This window comes from Felis catus, chromosome D3 (assembly GCF_018350175.1).
Source record: "Felis catus isolate Fca126 chromosome D3, F.catus_Fca126_mat1.0, whole genome shotgun sequence".
NCBI lineage: Eukaryota > Metazoa > Chordata > Mammalia > Carnivora > Felidae > Felis > Felis catus.
The window spans coordinates 91,284,952-91,307,793 of NC_058379.1; the positions used below are offsets into that span (position 1 = coordinate 91,284,952).

A 22,842-nucleotide genomic window follows, 5' to 3' on the forward strand; every position below is an offset into this window, starting at 1 on the left:
TATACATAACCAGGTGCTGGTCTTCTAGGTATCATCCTGCACCTGTTGTTCAAATAAATCCAAACATCTTAAAGGCGGGGAGACGCTGCCGTGGTAACATTGACCGAGTACCTGGCTATTAAGCTGTCGTAGGCTCTAGAATCGGTGAAACGTTTGACAGCACAGGGACACGTACGTGTCAGCCACACGGCTGAGTCCATGTGTCAAGGGCAGAATTTGAAACCATGCTTTTGCACCAGGCAGGCTCAAGCCACTAAGAGGGTAAAGAAATGCTAGAGCCCATGCCATGGGCCACACGCCCTGCCTTTCACCGATCCTCCAAGCTCCCTCCAGCAAAGCGGATCTCGCGAGACAGAAGAAGGTACACAGCTCTGAAATGAAGAAAACAAGCCAAAAAAATTAATAAAATATTTTTGTCAAGAAAGTGTTCAGATTAACAACCCCCATGGTCCTAGCCGTCACCCCCCACCCCCGTCCCCCGCCTCGTCCTTCATTCCTGGTAGAGCACAATTATTTGGGAAAACTGAATGGTGTCAAACTATAGACTTCTATGTTTCCTACCGAAAGTCCGAGCCGTCAGAAAGGAGGGTCTGTGTCTGTGACTCGTGCACACACACGCTCACCTCTGTGCACACACAGGCTGCGTCACTCTTGTACCAAAAGTATAAAGACATGAGGACTCAAATGGAGCCATTGTCCTGCCCAATGCAAATGGTCTAATGAGTCTTCGTAAAGGTATAAAGTATCAGGTAGCTACATGTCTTCGTGACTCGCCGCATAGAATATCGTACAATGTCTTCCTTTAAATGCTTCTTTTCCCCTTCCAAGCCAACGCTGAACACCACTGGCTTTTTTCAGGTTTCCATTTGCCACAAAGTCTAAAGTGAGTTACCAATGGGCGGCCTACCGCAGTCGTCTAGTTGGTAACATAGAGTACCTTCCTCTGTCTCCTGCTCCCAGGTTTGGGAAACCGATCTTGAAAGTGATTATGCGACTGAGCAGTTGAATGTCTTCATGCGGGATGAGGGCCAGCAGGGACCTCGTCCTGAAGACCCCCAGGCTGACATGTTACTGTCCAGTGAGACCCGGTGTGGCCACGTGGGATGGCGTTTCTGTGCATCAGTGAGAAATTTCACTCGCTCGGCCCCTAATCTTTTTGACAAACAGGCAAACTGACACGTTCGTAATGAGCTGTTTTTCAAAGTCGGGGTTCAAAAGTGCACTGAGAAGATTCCGTCCGAAAAGCTAGATGAAAATGTGGACCAGCGTGTTCCTGCACTGAGGTCAGGCTGTGTGACATGGGACTTCACACGGAGTGACCATCCGGGGGTGAGACCCGGCCCTTAGCGTGCCTGGACGTCTGCACGGTGTCTAAATATTCCACCACAGCGGCAACTTCGGCTGGCTTTGGTTCCAAGCATTCATGGAGCACCTCGAAACACCAAGCGTTAGGAGAGAGGATGGACAGAGCAGGAGGACACGGCCCCCGCCTGGGGCCAAACGGGGTAACAAACACCCATGAGGTGTTTCAAGGCAATAACCTTGCAAAAGCATGCCCTGATTGAACCGTGTCTGGTCGGACAACCAACGCAGATGCGGTGGATATAGGAGATTCATTCCCAAGGCCCCACCTCCAGCAACTCGGGAACCTAGCACGAGGGGAGGAGGAGCGAGCACCCATCCCCTCTTCTCACGGTCCCCTCCGCTGCTAGCGTGATGTCTGCGGGCAGGCGTCCATGGAACTCGTCCCCGGGACTGCAGCTCTGACCTCTAGACAAACTTTGCTTTGGCCACAGTGACTTGGCAACATAAGAAGAGTGAAAACCCTCCCTCCTGCCGTCCTCCACTCTTCCCTCCCTCCGTCTTCCCTTTCTTTCTGCTGCAATGTGCACTCATTGCAGAAGGCCCGTGGCACCCTGTCTTGCCTTGGCTGAATCACCTTCGGCAGGGATCCAACCACGTGACCCACCCGATGAACAATGCCACCGAGGGACGGTTGCTCGACGGACCGTTCGGTGTGACATCACATCCCTGCCGAGTCGGAAAGCATCCCGCCCCGCCTTGTTGTCACACGGCAGGCAGACCGTGTGGTCCGGGGGCTGGCACAGCGTAACGTTGAAGAAGCACCCTACCGAGAGGAGCCTTCTTGGATTCCGTTTCTCCGCAGCACAAAAGCAATTCCGTTCCTGCGACTGGGCGTCCATTCAGGCAACTGGAGAATCGCTTTGGTGACTCTTCAGCCCTGGCCTGACCGAACACAGCCAGGAATTCCGGCTGCATTTCAGATTTGGCGTGGCAGAGGGGCAGGGTCCGGTTCAAAACAAGGACGAGGGACAGAAGCAGGAGCAGGGCGCAGAAACCCACTGGCCCTCTCCGTTTTTAAATAAGGAACGCCTTCTGGGTTAAACAGACAGCTTCAAACAGCCTCAAAATAAAGTCAAGTATGTCAGTGTTTGCATTTGCTGAAAAGATTACCCTTGCCTTAGATTTCCTACCCCATGAAACTAGACACAGCAAATCGTCAAATGTAAACCAAAAGGTGCTTCTTGATACGCTTGGAGGGGCAGGATTCTGACTCTGGGCTGTTTCGAGCAGGTTTTTTGAAGAAACTGCGTAGCTCCCAAGGGTGCCAGCCCATTACACCTCCAAACCGCACACTGCCCCCACTCTACCGTCCAGGCCTGGGGATCTACAGGTGGGCTGAGATGTCCCTGAGAAGTCGGGGGGCGCCTCCCTTGTCGTGGGGGCTCCCAGCCATCCCGTGGGGCCTGGCCACTAAGCATACCCATGTCCCTCCAGCCCTGGCCCCAGGGACCCAGCAGCTCTGAAAGCCTGGCACCTGACCCTGCACTGCCCGTGGCTGATAAAGGTAAAGAATGGTGGTGGCAAAGCCAATGCCATGGCAGGGCCCAGCATCACACCACCATGCAGGAAACCCACACTGACAAGGGGCTGATCGCTTCTGATTCTGCAGCTAGACCCAGGACTTTGGACCCAGGACACAGGCAGCAGGATCCAGGACCCAGGACCCAGGACCCAGCACCCAGGACCCAGGACCCAGGGCCCAGGACCCAGGGCTCAGGACCCAGGCAGCAGGACCCAGGACCCAAGACCCAGGACCCAGGACCCAGGGCCCAGGACCCAGGGCTCAGGACCCAGGCAGCAGGACCCAGGACCCAAGACCCAGGACCTGGGATCCAGGACCCAAGACCCAGGCAGCTGGACCCGGGATACAAGACCCAGATGGCTGGACCCAAGGCACAGAGCACAGGCAGCAGGACCCAGGTGGCATTACACAGAACCCAGGACATTGGACCCGGGCAGAGGGACCCAGGACAGGCCTGGCCCAAGCTTCTCCATCCTGCCTTAACCCCCTGGGGCGCAGCATGGCTTCCCGGCAGCCAGGGGCACTTGCAGAAGCAGAGAAAGTCCAGGAGAAGTCCACCTGACTCCCATGAGTGGTCAGGAGAAGCCTGAACAAGCGAAAACTAGGGCACATTTCATAAAGCTTTTTTTCCCCTCTCCCTAGCTCGCTATCATCCTCAGGAAGATTAAATGAAGAAGAAGCTATTGATCTGTGAAACGTAATCTAATTTCAAAAGAAAAACTCTAGATGCCATATTCATTCACGGGTGGCCACAGCCACTTTGCCAGGACCTCAGCTGCCTTCAAGACAGAGTCAGAGCCGACAGACAGCCGTCCTCCCTCCCCGAGGGACGCAGGGGCCAGGAGCCGCAGGGCCCACGAGCAAATACGGACCATTCCCTGAAAGGTCCTTGTCCCCAGCCATGTTTAGGGCTTTTTAAGGCAGGGAGGGGGCATCCACGGAGAAATGAGGGCAGGGTCAGCTTGAGCATGTCGTGCTGCTGGGGTCCCACTGCCCTCCCCGTCTGTCCTGGCTGTTTCACCACACCCTGGCCCCTACCCCTTTACTTCTGGATGAAACCCCCACACCTGTCTCTGTAGCCGAGGTAAGGCGGCAGGACAAAAGCAACATCAGCAAGCCATGCCCAAAACTTTACAAGAAATGCCGGCACGTTGTTGACACCCAGCGGCGAGGGCCAAGCAGCCCGGCCCTGCTGGATGAGGGTTCAGGGTCCCTGATGCAGTTTGCAAGGCACAGAAAAGGACGTGTTGGAACAGTAGGGCACAGAGAGCGGCCCCCGGGTGCAGGGCTGCGATTTCCCGCACAGACGAAGGAGGAAGGGCGGGCTGTGGCACGTTCCTGGCCCCGGCCTCCTCCCTGTACTTTGCAGCTACTCCTCAGAAATCTCCGGACAGACAGCTGGACGTGTTTGCAGGGTCAGATCGAGCTTGTTCAGAAGCCAGGACGTGAAGAACGTAACCCCTACAAGGTCCTTCCAGTGTATGTTTCCGGAAGGGAACGGAATTTCTCATTGAAGTATTTGTTAAAGATTGCAGACAAGTATCTCTTGAGATACAATTCAATTAATACAAACAAAGCTGACTGTACTCATTTCCAAAGAGCCTTGATTTCATGAAGATCGTCTAAACCCTAGAAATTGAAAGGTTCTATTCAGTAGCCCCTATCTTGATCTCACAAAGCTCAAACCTGGAGAGACCCTGCAGCAACCATCAAAATAGAGCTGTTTCCTGAAAAGATTCCCAGTGGTTTCTGTTACCCGGGATCCGTGCTTTGTTCCTCCTGGGCAGTACATTTTCACGAATCCGTATAGAATCCTCACTGCCTTCAGAGGGACTATGGAGTATTTTGTTTCCTATCCAGATCCCGAATGAGGAATTGTTCAAATTGAAAACAAAAAAAAAAAAAATCAAAAGGAAGGAAAGGATCCATGTGTTTCGTTAGAGATGATTCAAGGAGAAAACCCCCTGGACCTTTGTGGGCTCATCTGAACATAGAAGGACAGTCAGGAGAGAAACCCAGCACCAGACCTACGGTCTGTGGTCAGCGCGTTAATGAATATCTGTTGTTTGTTTGTTTGTTTTTTCAGAAGAATGGACAAGATTTCCTCCAGCATATTCTACTTCACAGAAAATCATGTCCCGCCCCATTTTTGGTCATGCAGGCAACGCACATACGCTACTTATAGAAGTGACAAACCCATTAAAATCATGTGTCCATCATAACCCTGCCTACTGTATTGTTGATGACTAGGTTCCACTCGTTTTATAATCGACGGGACTTGTTTTAAACTCTCAGCGGGACCGGGAGCACCCTTTCACTCAGCTCCCAGCTGCTCTACAGCAAAGTGCTTGACCGGCCAGAGGAATAAAGCATGTGTCCCGCGTTGGAGTTACCATATCCCATCCGCACCCTGTTGAACCCCAAGAAGGGAGAGGGAAGGGAGGAAACTAGAGGTGAGGGGCATAGACAAAAATAGGAGTCACAGTTAAGAAAAACATTTTTTAAATTTTTTTGTTTAACGTTTATTTATTTTTGAGACAGAGAGAGACAGAGCATGAATGGGGGAGGAGCAGAGAGAGAGGGAGACACAGAATCGGAAGCAGGCTCCAGGCTCTGAGCCGTCAGCCCAGAGCCCGACACAGGGCTCAAACTCACGGGCCGCAAGATTGTGACCTGAGCTGAAGTCGGATGCTTAACTGACTGAGCCACCCAGGCACCCCAAGATAAACATTTTTAAAAAATTTAAAAGGGGTGCCTGGGTGGCTCAGTGGGTTAAGCATCTGACTCTTGATTTCAGCTCAGGTCGTGATCTCACGGTTCATGGGATCAAGCCCCGTGTCTAGTTCTGCGATGTCAGCGTGGAGCCTGCTGGAGATTCTCTCTCTCCCTCTCTCTCTCTGCCATTCTCCCACTAGTGCTCTCTCTCCCAAAAATAAATTAAAACATTAAGAGAATTTTAAAAATAAAAAGAAAGGCGTCATAGTATTTTCTCTTGGATTGCAGGTTTAATTATATTCACGAACTGGAAACCTGGTAAATCCACAAAGGGGCTTATTCCTTCATGGCAAGAGAGCCAATATTTTCATGGAATCCTAACTCTGCATTTTTCACTCACCTCCATACAGCTGGCCACCAGTATACTTTTATCTGTGGCAACAAAATCCCCTCCCACGTGGGCTTCTCCAGGCTGTGTGGTCCTCCTCACCACCATGGCCACAGCCAGTAGCTTGTGGGTCTCACACACAGACAGGTGGGCATGAAATGCTAGACTTTGGTGTTGTTTTCATCCCAGCTCAGGTTCTTTGCTCCCCCGGGACCCGACCATCTCGGTCACGGTCATCGATGGTGATTTTGTGAATCACAAGGATCATGTGTCTGTCTTTCCCACACTGAATGAATCAGATGCTTTTCTTCTGAAAACCTCACAAGTTAGTGAAGGATGAAGATGCGTAAATAAAAGTTCATCCAAGGTAGACCATGGTAGTGATATTATAGAGGAAAAAGCAAAATCTTATGAAATATCTTCAAGAAAGAAAAAACTTGTCCAGGAACTGATCATCTGATTTGCTGTCACCATGTAACTTCTCTCTCTGGGCCAGCCTGCAGATGTAATCAACATGAATTCAGGTCTTCATTCAGGTCAATGACAAAACATAAGGGGACCATGGGAGGGACAGACTTGCTCATGTCAAAAATTCATTCATCAGCCTTCTTCAAGTAAAATATCTCGATCAACTATAGTTTTTAAAGATATTGGGGCAGGGGTGCCTGGGTGGCTCAGTCGGTTAAGCATTTGACTCGGTTTCGGCTCAGGTCATGATCTCACGGTTCATGAGTTTGAGCCCTGCGTCGGACTCCGTGTTGAGTGTGGAGCCTGCTTGGGATTCTCTCTCTCTCTCCACTCTCCCTGCCCTTCCCCCACTCATGCTCTCTGTCTCTCTCTCTCTCTCTCAAAATAAAGAAATAAACTTTTTTAAAAAAAGTTTTGAACTGTTGCAAAGTGTTTTTGATAGTTCAAGGCTGTATCAAAGAGTTTTATGTGGGTTATCTCAGCTTCACTGACACAACCCTATGAGTTAGGTGTAATGATACTTCCTTTGCACACGGGACCAGGCTCCAGCTGGTCTAATATCGCCTAAGCGTCTGCTGGAACTTGAACTCAAGAATTCGAACTCCATGAACTCATCTTCAACCACGGTGCTTTCAAGGCTTACCTCGAGGTTTACCTTGGGAAAGATGCAAAAGACCCGAGACCCAAGGTATGTGAGGTAAGAGTATAAAAACCATCCACTCACTTCATGAGATGCCTCCCCATCCCTTTCAACCTTTTCACCACCCCACTCCAAGGTCTGAAGCCCTAGGGCTTTCCCCCTAATTTTCAGTGGCCACCATAATTAAAAAGCCATATGTACATCAAGGCTAGACAATGCCCAAACGCTAAATTACTCATAGGTAGAAAGATAACCTCAGCGCACTATCCGGCACTCTGCTGCAAGTCTCTGTGGAGAACAAGTCAAGTCCAAGAAAAACTTTGTGAGAGAGAAAGGCGGGGAGCTGGCAGTGGGCCAAAGACTGGTCCAAAATCACCACAAGACCGAGCAAGTCCATTATGTGTACAAGATAAAAGCAGTCCTGAACGACCAGACACTACAAAAAGGGACCTATAAATGCAATCCAGTCGAGATGTCAGTCTTTGAAAGGCATTGCTTCTGTGGGAAAAGGCGTACAAAGGAATGGTGAGGCACACTTTGGGTAGTGGGTGTAAAAGGGGAAATAAAATGGGTAAATTTATGGCTCTGTGAGAATACCTTCTGCTGATGAAAATTCTCCTAAAGAAGGGAAAACGGAGCAAAAGAAAACCATAGCGCAACACTCAGAGCTGACTAATATCCTACGCACATTTTGGGGGATAAGAAAGACCACCTTGAATCAGAACATCACCGTTAGGCAACCATCATAATAATGAACCAACCATCAATGATGTGTATCCAGTGCGTGCTGAAACCTGTGGGCGGAACTTTAGCAGGATAATTACATGGTCTCAAAGTATCTCCCCAGAAGACACTTACTAATTACAAGAGGTAAAAACAGTACCTTTAAAGTCACTTTGCTCTTAAAAAACGGTAACTTCACAATGGAGACCCTGCATCAACCCACGTTAACCAAGCGGTCAAAGTCAACATCACCAGAAGTGGGATGATCAAGCATCGTGTGTCTCCCGATAGAATACACTACGAAAAGCACATCATTTTTGTGCTGTTCAAAAACACACATGTTTGGAATCTGATCGTGAGAAACTTCAAACGAATCCAAATCAAGTTTCGTTCTATAAATAGATGACTTGTGGACATTGCAAATATCAAGGTTGTGACCAGAGAGGACAAACTAACGACCACTCCAGACTAACAGAGGTGAGGAATTCATAACCCAATGCAACTTTCGGTCCCAGATTATTTTTCTTATAAGGGGCATTATTGGGAAAGTTTGTGGTTTGAATAACACATCTTAGCTAACTGCATGCTAGCTAATAGCATAATTCCAATGTTCAATTTCTTGACTTTTATTTTTACACCATGATTTTGTAAAATGTCTTCGCTTTCAGGACATGGCCACTGAAGTATTTCAGGGAGAAGGGAAATAATTTCTGCAATTTACTTTCAAATGGTTCAGAAAAAGGGAGAGAAAGAGAAAGAAAGCAAATGTGACAGAATGTTACCATTTGAGGAATCTGGGTGGAGGCTCTCTGGCATTCTTCGAATAATTTGTACAGCTTTTCTGCAATCCTAACATTATGTCAAAATAAAAAGTGAGAAAAAATTATAAATTAGAACTTGTCACTTTCATGATAAAATAGTCCAGTTCAGAAATTTCCCATTGACTGCCCTTTAAAATAAATTTCCCATTAGGGGCGCCTGGGTGGCTCAGTCAGTTAAGCGTCCGACTTCAGCTCAGGTCATGATCTCACAGTCCGTGAGTTCAAGCCCCACATCGGCCTCTGTGCTGTCAGCACAGAGCCTGCTTGGGATCCTCTGTTCCCTTCTATCTCTGCCCCTACCCCACTTGGTGCGCTCTCTCTCTCTCTCTCTCTCTATCAAAAATAAATAAGCACCTTAAATAAATAAATAAATAAATAAATGTCCCATTAAAACAAACTCCATGAGGTTATTTGAGAAGTATGCACACAAAGCACTCTAAAGCATACTGTTTTTTTATAAAATCACACATATTAAAACCTCATTCCATTGCCATGGGGTCTTAGACCAATACCAAATTCCTTCCTGTTCCAAGTTCACTCTTCTGTATTTCCACTTGTAAAATGTCTTCAATTTCGCCAACAAACAATAGTGTGACTTTTGTTTGTTTGTTTTCTCACTATTGTCGTAATTATTTCCAACATTTTTAAAGCCAATTGAATGCTAACAAGTCTTTACTCAGATTGGCAATATCTGTTAATTAATTAAGTACCATCTGTAAACTTCATGAATTTGTTGCTTTATCTCCTTATATTTGGTAATTAATTAAAAGATAAATTAAAGCTAGTCCAGATGGAAAATGCAGAGGTAGGCCAGGAGCTCTCCTTCCGACTGAATGTAAGATCATTTATGGCTGTCCCATGTTTATAGCCTCTCTGGGCTTTTATTCTAATTACTCAGGCAAGACCATGTGAGTCAATACGGAATGTGTTTGTGTCCTCCATAAGAAAGTATTTGGTGCTTCCCCCAAAGTGCTACATGTAGAATCACACGAAATCCCTTAATATCCTTGTTTTAGCATCTGACACAAAACAAAAACAAAACAAACAAAAAAGCATCCTATTGATACTTCATAATTGGCTTTTGAACCTAACTGCTCTGGGTGCCTGGGTGGCTCAGTCGGTTGGGCATCTGACTTCAGCTTAGGTCGTGATCTCATGGTCCGTGAGTTCGAGCCCTGCGTCGGGCTCTGTGCTGACAGCTCAGAGCCTGGAGCCTCTTCGGATTCTGTGTCTCCCTCTTAGGTCTCTCACACACGGCGTTTATCACATTCCTCCGTAAGAGTTTATTTCCATTCCTGACTTTCCCATTGGATAAAGATATACATATTTGTGTCTTTTATCTCTAGATAAAAGGAGTCCTTTGCCACCGACCAGTGCTTAACGCTGTTGAAAACTCAATGAAATAAATGTGCTAGGGTTCTACTTGGCTGGCTGGAAAGTAAGAGATGAAAACAGGGCTAGAACGAAGAGTCTGTTCGGTTGAGGAGAACGTGAAGTTTCCAAGGGGACGTTGAGTGTTCGTGGGGCGAGAGAGGCAGAGACACTCGCCATCCTCTCTGCAGTGCTGTCCATCCGTCCCCCCCGCCCCACAGGAGTCAGACAAGCGTGCCTGTCGTGTGGAGGCTAAAAACTCCTTTATCGGGGAGGCAGTGGAAGGCCAAGACTCACAACGATGAAGGGGCTGGTCAAAGACAACATTTTCAGCCTCTCGGATTTCGGCTGGTGCAGGATAAGGAGGGGGAGTAGACAGTGTAAAGTATAATTTGTCCTTATTCTTCTGAACCTCCTCCCACCCTCTACCCGCACACTTCCCCCCCCGCTTAGAATTAAACAGAAGAAGCAGAGATCCCTTAAGAGTGAGGAAACACAGCTTAAGGAAGATGATGAGAGCCATGTTTTTTGTTCTATGTTTTAAAGGAATGATGTCACCAACAGGCAGGGAGAATGAGGAGGTCCCAGACCCGGGACTTTCAGGGCTGACACCAGGAGGGTCCTGGGTGATCATGTGGTGATAAAGAGCACCCACTACTAAGGTGAATCCAGGAAGGAAGCATCACCATAACCTGGGGGACTTCAGAGAAAGTCTTCAGCTAAGGCAGGACATGAGCCACACTGAGCCTCAAAGAATTATTTATGTCGAACTTATATTAGAGCACTTTTGAGGAGTTTTGTTTTGGTTTCATTTTTGGTTTTGGGGTTTTTTGCATTGGGCCTTTCTGCACAATGGGCCCTAGGCCTACAGCAAGGCTTTGAGCCCCAAATTACATCCAAGCCCCAGGTCATGGATGCCCACCTGTTGGTCCAGGCACAGCAGGTCAATTTCCCTAACAAACAGTAGTTTGAGTTTTGTTTGTTTGTTTGTTTGTTACTATTGTAATTATTTCTAACACTTTTGAAGCCAATTGAATGTGAGGTGTGCAACTTTAATTGTGGGAGGTGTGCAGGCAAGAGGGGCACAATTACAGCCCAGAAAAGTTGGGGTGAGGAGTGAGGGAAGGCCGACGGTTGTCATATATAATTGTCTTCCTATCCTCAGTGGGGAAAAAACGTGGTATTTCCCAGAGGTTATATGGATTCACAAGCAAGGGTTACTAGAGGATATTTTTCAAGAGCTTACGTCACTCATAGTTTCTGGGAACAAGGACTGGATCCTCATCTGGCCACTCGAGTCTCCGCTGTGACAAACTCTGAAATCAAGTCTCTACTTAGATCTGGGTAAAAATATAATTAAGTTTCACAACCAATACACCTCTTTTTTCATGAAGACATTCTAACGCAACGTTTGATTTTCAAAATAAGCAAACCACACAGGGTGGTCATTGCTCAGGTTTCATGGGAACTCCTCAGGACCTAAAGGTATGTATACACCAAATCTATTATACATTTTAAATATATTAATTGATCTTATTGAACAAGTATCTATTAAGTCTTCCTTGTGTACAAGATACTCTGTTTGCAACTAAGAATACAGAAATGCATAAGAGCACAGAATTGCTCTATTCTTCTATTTGGGGGGAGATAAGGAAGGGGATTAATTAGCACTGAATTTTTACTAAGTTAAATACACTCACCAAACCAGGGTATACTCTGGTGTAGTTAGAGTATATTAAACTGCTAGAGGAAAAGCTAGAAAGAAGAGATAGGAAAATCTAAATCAAAATAACAACAAAACCAGAAAAGAAAAAGAAAAAAGTGAAAAGAGGACAAGCAAAAAAAATCTGAAGTACAGTAGTGGAAATAGATACAAACGTATCGTAACTCAGGTGACATAAATGGACTAAATTCTCCAGGACATGACAATGTGAGACTAGATTAAATACTTCCCAGTATAATCTGTCTAGGATAGATATACTTAGCATAGAATACTAAAACTTTGGAAGTAAAAGTATTTAAAATTTATACAATAAAATAGCAAAGTTGTTGTAGTTAGACAAGATAGGGATGCCTGGGTGGCTCAGTCAGCTAAGGGTCCGACTCTTAATTTTGGCTCAGGTCATGATCTCATGGTTGGGGGACCGAGACCCAAGTCGGACTCCATGTTAATAGTGAAGAGCCTGCTTGGTATTCTCTCTTCTTCTCTGTCTCTCTCTCTCTTTCTTCTCTCTCTCCCTCTGTCTCTCTCTCTCTCTCTTTCTCTCTCTCAAAATAAATAAATAAACATTTAAAAAACATTAGACAAGATAGATCATAAATCTAAAAAAAAAAACTTTACTAGATATTTCTAGTATATTACTAGATAATTCACTGGGTAGACAAAAAAAAATTATAAACTCATATGCCTCTAATAAAATTGCTTTAAAATTTATAAGGCAAAGTGATAGTGCCACCAGGAGAGATTTACAAATGTGCCACCACAGTGACAGTTTCAATATATTTCTCTTAATATATCCATCAGGCAAACACTTTCAAGATATAGAATATCTGAGCAGCAACATTAACAAATTTAATCGAATGAATATGGGTTAAATGCTATAGCCAACTAAGAGACTTGATACTATTTTCAACAATGAACCCAACAGTTAGAAAAATAAAATATGTATTAGTTTATAAAACTTGGAATATGAACGAATTTCCTCAACATTGATGAAGGGTATACGAAAACGAATAGAAGTACCACTTAAATTAGCGAAAATTAGAAGAATTTAAGATTAGATTACTAGAAGAATTTTCTTTGAATCAAAACTAAGACAGATGTGCCTGCTGACACATCTTCCCTTTCACATTATTTGGGAGACCCTTGCCTGCACAGTACATTCAGAAGAAGAAATTAAAAGTATAAGGAAGGAGAACAGAGAAAGAGAACAGTTATTATTCTTAGACGGTATTATTGACTATGTAGGATACTACTGAAATCTATAGATTAATTTTCTGCACGATACGATGATTTATAAAGCTGTTGAACAAAAAACACAATACACAAAAGTAAATTACATTTCCGTCCATGAGCAAATCTCCAAATGTGCCACATAGAAAAAGATGTCATTACAATGTCAGCAAAAATACAAGACTCCTAGAAACAAATTAAAAATTATTCAAGATTTGATGGAGAAAATTATAAAGATGGACCGTCTTGAGAAATAGGAAAACTGACCCCAAGCCATCCTCATTTTCAATGTTTCTCATATGCAAAAATTGTAGTGACTAGGATTTAGCTAAAAAACACCCCTCCCTCCACAACACAGTTAAAATGTCCTTGTGCACGGTGTATTTTCTGTAACTCAAGGGAGTACAAGCTTTGCTGCCAGCCCTCCAGTCCACAAATCACAACATAAATACAGACACACATCATGGTCAGGGACCAATCGTGTCGCTTTTTTCAAAATCTGTTAACGATTAGCCACCGCACATCTGTTATTCAGTTCACACACAGAGAGCAAAGCTTGTAGTTGTGTTGTCTCCTCGGCTTCCAGTGATAAACCCACATGTGCAGCATATTCCTTTCCTGTTGCCGCTGTAACAAATTACTGCAAATTTGGTGGCTTTAAACAGCACGAATGTATTCTTTTACAGTTCTGGAGGTCAGAAGTCTGGAATAAAGCTTTGGGGGCTAAAATCCAGAGATTAGCAGAAATGGGTCTTTCTGGAAGCTCCAGGGGAGAATCTATTCCACGCCTCCTCCGGCCTCTGGAGGCTGCCATGACGGGTCTTGGCTCGTAAGCACATCGTTTCAATCTCTTCTTATGTCGCTCTGACCTCCTGTCTCCCATGATTCCATCAGGTCTACCTGGACGATACAGAATAACCTCCCCATCTCAGGATCCTTAAGTTCCATCTCATCTGAAAAGGCCCTCGTGCCATGTAAGGCGGGGGTCACAAATTCTGGAGATTAGGACCTGGACGTCTGGCCTATGGTGGAGGGAAGAAACAGAAAGTGGTAACTGGGGAGCTGGATGTGATGAGAGAATGAAATACGGGATGCCTATCCAGACATAGAGAAGAGTGTGACGGTTCCTCGCTGCCCAGAAGCGACGATCACGCCGTGTCATAGGTCCTGTGACGGAGCGAGCACCACTGACCGCCATTTGTAAGTTTTGCACAAGGAAATGAATTGCCCGTCAATCTCTCCCATGTTTTAGATTGCAGTGTACTAGAAAAACATTAGCTTTACCAGTTTTTAACCTCCCGTATATTTATAACTACCAGTAAAAGAAGCTTTAAGGTTTCGACAGAAAGTTTGAAAGGTCACAGAACCATCATCATTTTCAAGGTGGCCTCGTACCGGTTCGGCCTCCGGTCATCTCACAGTTCCCCCACAGCCTTGCAGAGTGGGGTCTGCCTGTAGGGTAAGAGCCGCCCTGGGATAGGAGACTGGGCAGGGGCTGGGTCCACCCAAACCAGTCTTAGTAAAAGGTATAGTCTGCTTTGGGTACAGGGAGAACTGGGCTCCCGAACGGAACAGACCACACGTGAGCAGAAATCCGATATTGCCTATCTACTTGGAAAGGAGGAATTATTCCAGATGGAAAAAGTAAGCAGACTTGAAAGGCAAATCTTAAGCTTTCAGGGGGGAAAAAAAGTATAAAAGAAATGATTATAACAGGGATAGGAAATGATTTTTTCGTAAAGCTCTAAGGGCAAAGATGGATATATTGGACTTAATTAAAATTAAGAATTTCTATTCATCACAAATCAAATCACAACAAGGGAAGTGAAAAGACGAACCACGGGGTGGAAGGAGCGCTATACAGTAGTTTTAACTAAAAAAGCCTCGTCGCCCAGAATATACGAAGAGCGCGTATAAAGCAGAAAAAGCAGAACCATTCAAAAGAAAATTAAACAAAAGTCATCAGCGGAGACTTCACAAAGGAAGAAAGCAAAAGGGAGGATTTCATGAGGATTTCAACATGAGGATCTCAACCTCATCAGCAATCGAGAAAACTCAGGGCCACAGCCCGGCACCTAGCGTGACAGGACTGTAACTTCCAGTAACGTCAGCGCAGTTAAAGCCACGAGACGCTCACGTGCCGCTGATGATAGTGCATGTGTGTAAGAACTTCGGGAGGGAAACGGGCATCAGAAAATGTTCCTATCTGCCCGCCCCATGGCTCAGCAATCCCACCTGTGGTCATATACCCTAGAGAATGTCCCCCGAATGTACACCAGGGGACAAGCAGGATCGACAGAGGGACGGCCCGTGTGCCAAAGGGAGAGTCGAGCAGACGCTGGCGCACAGACTGCATAAACACTGAGCATCCGCACGGGCGCGAGCCAAGTGAGAACGGCCACAGGTGCCGATCCGGACGACCCTCCAAGGCGAAGGCAAGTGCGAAAGGCAAGTCAAGAATACCCACGCGATCCCATTCTTGTGAGGGCCCCGCAGGGACAAGACCACCCTGCATCTTGCTTAGCAAATCATACGCGCACACAGGATAAAACCGTTTTTTAAGAAAAACTAACATAAAATTCCGCACGGCGGTGCCCAGGAAGGCATGGAAGAGTGACAGGAGTCAGCACGGCACGCAGCGGGGTCAGAGGTATTGGTACTGTTCTCATTCTGAGGTTTAGCAGTAGAGACGGGTTTCTTCTACGATAGCGGTGTATGTATATAATAGCTTTTATGCATAGCGTATAGGTAGATGGATTATATATATACTTCTGTGTCTGAAATTTTTCAAACCGAAAAAGTTTTAACATATTGAAAACTTAATAAATTCTCCTGCTTGGAAATCTCCTTGACTATAGTAATAATAATAATGATAATGAAAATAATAATAGGAGTAGAACAACCACATGGAATTTGGTGGGGACTAGGAAACCACGCCATTGCCAATTTCTTTCATTCTTCTCTTTGCCACATGGTGAGAGTACATGATGGAAGCCACAACAGGCCTCCTAGCAAATCTAGAATGTTCTGAAGGGCTTCCTAGATTTATCTGTCACCAGCTGATTGCCAGTTACAGATCTCTTTCATTAGAGAAAAGACATTTCTAGAGAGACACTGCCTCCAAAGAACTGTGGGTTGTCGTTTTGGTTTGTTTGTTTGCTCGCTTTGGAAGCACTATTGCATGTAAAACTAATTCTGTTGGTGGCAAAGTTCACCCATTCAAATTATAAAGTCCTACCTGAGCCAACTTGAAGAAGTTGCCAAACCAGAACGGAGACAGTTTGCACAAGAGTGCAAAGCAGAATAAAACAAATGTCCGTGAGTTCATACTGACCTAATCATTGAATAAGTAAATACATGGAGGAGAGCTATCTCTCTTTTAGAGTAGACTTCCAATTAATACATGAGAAAGGAATGGGGCAAATAGAAAATCACCTCTAGGCAGACACCATGTTGCAGGCACAATGGATGCTAAAACGAGTAAGTGAAAGTATAGTGAGACAGGATAGTGACATCATCCCAAACTACCTCTCATGAGATGTTCTTGAAGGACAAAGACGAATGATAATTTTGCAGTGGGGACACCTGGCAGACGCCAACTCAACCAGGTGATCAAAGTTGACACCAACAGTGATAAGGCAATCAGCATCACGTCCTCCGAGGACAGGTCACCTCTCTGGCATCCTCCCCAGGACTACAGAACCTCGGTCTCATCTTGAGAAATGTCCAAGAAACCCCAGTGGAGGGACATCTTACAAAATAACTGGCCAGTGCTCTGCAAGGGTCCAAGTCGGAAGTCAAGGCCACACCGAGGACTGTCACAGACCGGGGGAGATGACAAGATGTGAGCACTGAATGCAAAGTCCAAGCCTGGACTGGATCCCAGGCCAGAAAACGGAAATGAGGGGGAAAACTGACATAAGGTCTGAAGACAGCATGTCATCAGTGTTAATTTCCCGGCTTGAATAATTGTTCACTTTGCTTATGTAAAATCTGTACATTAAAGAGAAACCGAGTGAACGGTATACCAGAACTATCTCTAGCATTCTTGCAACTTTAATGCAATTCTAAAATTATTAAAAAAAAAAATCTAACATGACACAAAAATTCTCACACAGGCCAAACTGTAGTGACAGAGAGAGGCCAGATCACACAGAGCCTTTCAAGCCTTGGAAAGAACTTTGGATTCTACCCGAGGAAGAAGAGGGCGCACCAAAAACCGAATATAGCCCGAGGACCGGTGACATGATCGTGCAAAGTTCTTTCTAGACACAGGATGGAAGCTGGATTGGGGAGTGGGGCAGACCTCAGGCTAGGGGAGAAGTCCCTTGGAGTCCACGCAGGAAAGGAGGGAGGTGTCGGGCCATGAAGGGGAAGAGTAGAGGGGAGGGGTCTTGAGAGCAGAGCAGTGCCTGACCTGGTGACTAATTGGATGAGGACGGAAGGCAGGCTAAGACAACAGCAGACAGGTTCAAGAAGACATCAAGTTTTTAACTTGGGCTGTTGGGTAAATGCTAGGCAGGAAAATAGCATCGGGGCAAAGTTTGCAGAGAAAGATTAAGAACTGAATGTGGACGTGTTGATTGGCGCAGAGATAATGCATTTGCGTTTCTTTCTTGTGCTAGTGTTTTCTTACCCAGGGATGAGAGTCCTTGAGTTGACCTGTGTAAAAAGAAACAATGCACATTTTGCGTAAGTAACTCCAGTTCCTTGAGAATTAGGTTGACAACCATTGGGCAGAAAACCGACTCAGACTGGATCACTGGGAACCCTCATTCTTAAATCAGCTCAGGAAGCTGGTCCTGCCTGCTATGGTACCCCCCGGCCCCCCTGCCCAGGTCACAGCCAATCTGGGCAGGTCCACCTTCAGATTCTGTCTCTTTTGGAACAGAGGGTTGTGTTGGACATGATGTAGAAATCGCTAGTTTTGCATGTTTGACTGTTTTTGTAACCCAACAGATGCAGCCATCTCCAACAACTGCATTCCCTGAAGTGTGTTAATCCACTTAGGAAGTGTATTATTGGTTTTTCAGTGAAATATGTAAGAGACTTGTTAGTTTCAAACCACAGAGTTTTTCACTCATGATCACGCGTTTGACCTTAACTCTTGAGTCAGATGGTTCTTTCAGTCCACAGCTCACTTGCACACCACTCGGAGGTGAGTTTGAAATTCTATTTTGATTGGTCACATGGGATTGCCAGGTCTTTGCCACTGGACCACCAGTGTCACCAGGAGGTCAAGGTGGGATGGGAGGACTGTAACTAAAATCATGGCTGCTCCTTTGAGCAAATCTCCTCCACATAACCTGGAGGTACTAAGCGGGTTTGTATGCAAGGATCTGTGCAAGACTTTGCCAAAAAAAATATTTTTGCTGAATGCCATGATTTGACTTACATGTGGAAATTCTGCTCAGAGTACGGATGCGGGGTCTGGAGTGCATCTGAAGAAACACTGTGCAGGGAGACCCCTTGACAATGGCACTGGCCTCCTCCCTTATGGCAAATCATTTCACTGCCACCTTTTAAAACTTAGCAACTACAGTGGGCACATTCTCCCTGCTCTCAGCTCATCCCGCCTCAGCCGTGGTAACAGTGCGTAGCACAGTCTTCCATTCTGTCCTTTATTGTTCCTTAGAGCCTCCGTGTTTGTAAGAACTGACTCCCCAGTAGGGCTGGAAATTGTGGGATGTAGAGCTAAGTCAAGCTAAAGCGTAGCTACTTACAGTAAAAGACTTTTAGATTAGAGTGTCGTGCGCCCTTTCAAATTCTCTGCAATCGAAGACATATAAAAAGTCCTAGAATTCGTGTGCTCACATCGCCCTTACAAGCCCGATTTCACGCACGGGGGTGGACTGGGGAGTGAGTTCAGCCTCTGACTGAGCAGATGTTCATCTACAGCATAGGCAATGCTTGAGCCCGTGGTAGAGTGACAGTGGCTTCGGCCACTCGGGCTGGCTCAGCCAATTGCCAGTCACGTGGCCTTCAACAAGTCATGTCATTTCCCTACTGCTGGGTTCCCTCATCTGTAAAGTGTAGGTGGTAATGCCTCTCCCATCACGGAGGTCCTTGCAAGCTCTAAGGGAAATAAAGTATTTTGAGCATGGAGTACAGTGTCTGATAAGTAGGGAATGTTCCCCAAACGATGGCTCTCACTCTTCAGATCAGATCGTCCAACCACATCGGTGTCCCTCCCACTCCGTCACAGGCTTTCAATACGCAAGTGTGCATCTGTCCCAAGGCGCAATGCCTTGGAGGGCTTCCTACTAGACAGCACGGGCCATTGAGAAGATTAGCACCGTGATGTGTTGGCCAAGAAACAAGAGCCAGAACTTAGGCCCAAGGACACGGGTGCGAACAAGACATAGACATGTCTAGTTCTATTCTCGCCTAGAAAATTCCCGAGTTAAGGTCACCTTAGGAGGTGGAGAGGAGATCCTGAGACTGAACAAAAGACAGTTCTTTGTGTGCCTTCCCTCGTGCCCCGGAGGGGCAGGAAAGACCTTTCCAAACGGCGTCGCCCCCACAGCAGAGTGTGAAGGTGGCAGGATGTATACTTCCTGGGGGGTCCCAGGCCCTGAGAGAGAAATGAGGGGAAGTCAGGAGGGCACGGAGTGAACCCCAAGCCCCCATACTGTGGAGCCCTGTATCGGCATCTCCATGCACCACGTCGAGAGATGTGCTTGGGAGACGCTGAGCTGAATGGACTCCTTAGAAAGCCTGTGACCAGACAAGATGGGCTGTGACCCCTCAAGAGAGGGACAGAGGACATACCGCCTCTGTAACTGCGCCTACCACTGAATCCTTTCTCACAGAACACCCGTTGTCCTCACGAGGAACACTGAGGAAAACACCGGTGCGTGACAGAGTATTCTGGAGGCAGGGTTTTCAGACATGGGGAGAAAAACGGATCCAACGAGCGTCTACAGGTGTGCACGTCTGTGCACATGCGTGTTCCTGTGTGTGTCGGGGTGGGAGCCGCGGCCTCCTCTGCTCCTTTGAACGCCCTGCAAGTGTTAAGTCATCTGAACTGTGTGAAAATTCACCTTTTGGATAAAGCATCTGGACATGTTCTTTTATTCAGTCTATTCTTAACTGTCCCCCCAGAGCCTCACACCGCGTCCAACAGACAAGAGCTCCTCGGTGAATGTGTGTGACCGAAAGGGAGTCTTTATACACAAATGGTAGGAAAACACACAGAAGACACACGCACATACCCAGGGGCTCCTTCACCCTAGGAGTCTGTCAGGGGAAGATGTTATTGGAGAAGAACTAGCAGAGTGAGTTTCCTGGGACAGTTAAGCTCTCCTCCACCGACCTTGAAACACCGTGGCAAAGACATTCGCCACTGGTGGATTATCTGTGGGTTTCCACAGCATTGGCTCTTTTAAAACTTATGAGCCGCGCTCAGAAAAAGTACCGTGTTCCTGCTTCTGAGAACCCATGGTTATTCTGCTAGGGTGAAAGAACGTATTTTGTGCCTTCCCTTTTCACTTTCTAATCTGTCTATGTATCAAATATTTATTTTGGCTGGCAAACGCACAGACCACCTCCTTCCGTTGGTTTCCTCCGCGCCCCCCCCCCAACCCCGTACAGCTTTATGCTGCTTTCTAATTAAAAGAAAAGTTTAGGATGTAATTCAACATGTCAGCGGAGGACAGAAAAAGGAGAAAGGATCCATGAAACGGAAAAAGAAAGTCACATATTTGCAGATTTTTAATGAAGAGGTCTTTAAAATATTTTCTTACACACACAAAGTTAATGCTTCGGTAGGTGAGTTGTAAACGCTTCTTTTCGTTCCATAATTATAAGTGAAATGTTCTTTAATGCGCAATAATAACGTTCAAGCTGTGCTATTTTGCAGCTAATAATTATACACAACAGCGTGGGGCATGATAGCTAACGGAAAGTTTTCCTTCTTAATGTATTACCCACATCTCTCCTCTCCCTGCTACCTGCCTTATTTGCGGCGACTATGCTTTTTAATCCGCTCTTTATTCTAGGAATAGAAGCTCTAGTTAGTTACTTTCTGAAGGAAAGAATGTGAGCAGGACTGCTGACTGGCTAAAATCGCTCCCATACAAAGTGAAGTCTATAATAAGCTTGCCCTTAAAAAAAAAAAACAGAGAGAGAGAAAGACACCCCAAACTACAGCTAAGCTTAAAATGTGCTTGCTCGAATCCTCAGTATTCAAAGGTCGGAAGTTTGCTGCACGGTCCAACGCAGTGTGGCCGAAACAAGACTGGAAGTTTGGCAACAGAAACAGAGGTCGTCAAGTCCTGGCAGCAGGTATCAATTTCTGTGCAGGCGGAGGAATAAATTTTTCACTGAACAGCCACATTTGTTACTGTGGACATGTACCACTTCCAAGATATCTTGAGTTTAGCCAGCTGTGCATCCGAGTCGGCTTCTCCATTAGCTTCTCGGCCACAATGTTCCCTTGAAATTGCTGCATATATTATGGGATTTTCTTTGAAGAAAGCGAGAGCGAGGCCGCCACACGTTTCGAGAAAAGCCGTACCCGATAGACTTGAGATTTGGTCGGAGACATTTGAGGAAACCAACGTACCCCAAACGGAGCGTTCTCAACAGGTTAGGTGAATGAACTTCTGCATACATTGGAGGAACCATAAAGGGAAGGTAACCCGGATACAGCAATTGATTCAGCAGAAACGAGCACTCCCGACTTTCGGGAGACCTAATGCTCATTTGGAGAGTTGCCTGGGCTGCTTCAGCTAACATTTAGCTCATTTCCAGCTGTTCTAAACATACCTCCCTCTGAACGGCTCACAAGAAACTGACCATATGGGTTGATACGAAGGTATTATCCCTTACTCTTATAAACTACGGAAAAGTATTCTTTGGCACAAACTTGGGGTATTATCTTCAGCCATACCCTGAACAGATTACTTAAAGGAGTATAAATTATCCAGAGCAGCTAGGAATGCGGGTCAGCAGGCCAGCTGTGTTGCACGGTTCAGGACACGGGGTCATTTCAAAATTAGGTGCCGTTCTACCTCGTGCGTGAGAAACTCCACACGTGTACCGGGCCACGTGACAGAATCCAGAAATTACTCCTGTTTCTTACTGGTAGGTGTATCCAGGATTTTCCAGAAGCTTCCATAGGTTTTAGCACAACTGAAATATTTTACGACAAAATAATAGAACAATGCAAAGTGAGAATTTGATAGGACCTTAGATATCATGCACTGTCTCTGCTCCTTTCACAGATGGAGTTCTGAAGCCATCTTGCCCGAATGTGGGTCGTCTTTTTCTCGGGGAGTACACACTGAACTGGAAGGCACGTGAGAAAGTCTGAGCTGAGATTTTGGTGCCTACATAATACTCGCGGAACGAGATTTAAAGTCTGGAGCGTGTAACTGGGAGGGACCCTCATATACTACCCCAGCCTTGGTCTAGAACGCCGAAAATACTGCTGTGAAAGTCAGAATACACCAGAAAGAAGTAAACCAGCCCGTTCACAGACTGCAGGTCAGAATCAAATTCTCCGGACGATCCAATCATTTAAAACGAGCCCAGGTAGTTAGTGGCCCTCAAAACACGCCAGAAGTATGGGGCACCTGGGCGTCTCAGTCGGTTGAGCGTCTGACTCTTGATTTTGATTCAGGTCATGAACTCATGGTTCTTGAGTCTGAGCCCCGAGTTGGGCTCTGTGGTGACAGCTCAGAACCTACTTAGGATTCCCTCTCTGCCCCTCTCCTGCTGTCTCTCTCTCTCTCTCTCTCTCTCTCCCAAAATAAATTAATTGAAAAAAAAAAAAACAAAACACTTTCCAGAAGTTAAAAAAAAAAAAAAAAAAAAAAAAACTCCACAGGAAGATCACATTATCCGGTGCCTTATGTTATTTCTATCAATAAT

At 46.1% G+C, this 22,842-nt stretch overlaps 1 long non-coding RNA gene across 1 annotated transcript; it reads left to right on the plus strand.

Moving 5' to 3' along the window:
* Nucleotides 1-11,365: 11,365 nt before the first annotated feature.
* Nucleotides 11,366-22,624, plus strand: LOC109493521. The gene is made up of 3 exons (XR_002147820.3): nucleotides 11,366-11,498; nucleotides 13,861-14,166; nucleotides 22,194-22,624. It is a non-coding gene; the product is annotated as an uncharacterized LOC109493521 (long non-coding RNA).
* The last annotated feature ends 218 nt before the right edge of the window (nucleotides 22,625-22,842 follow it).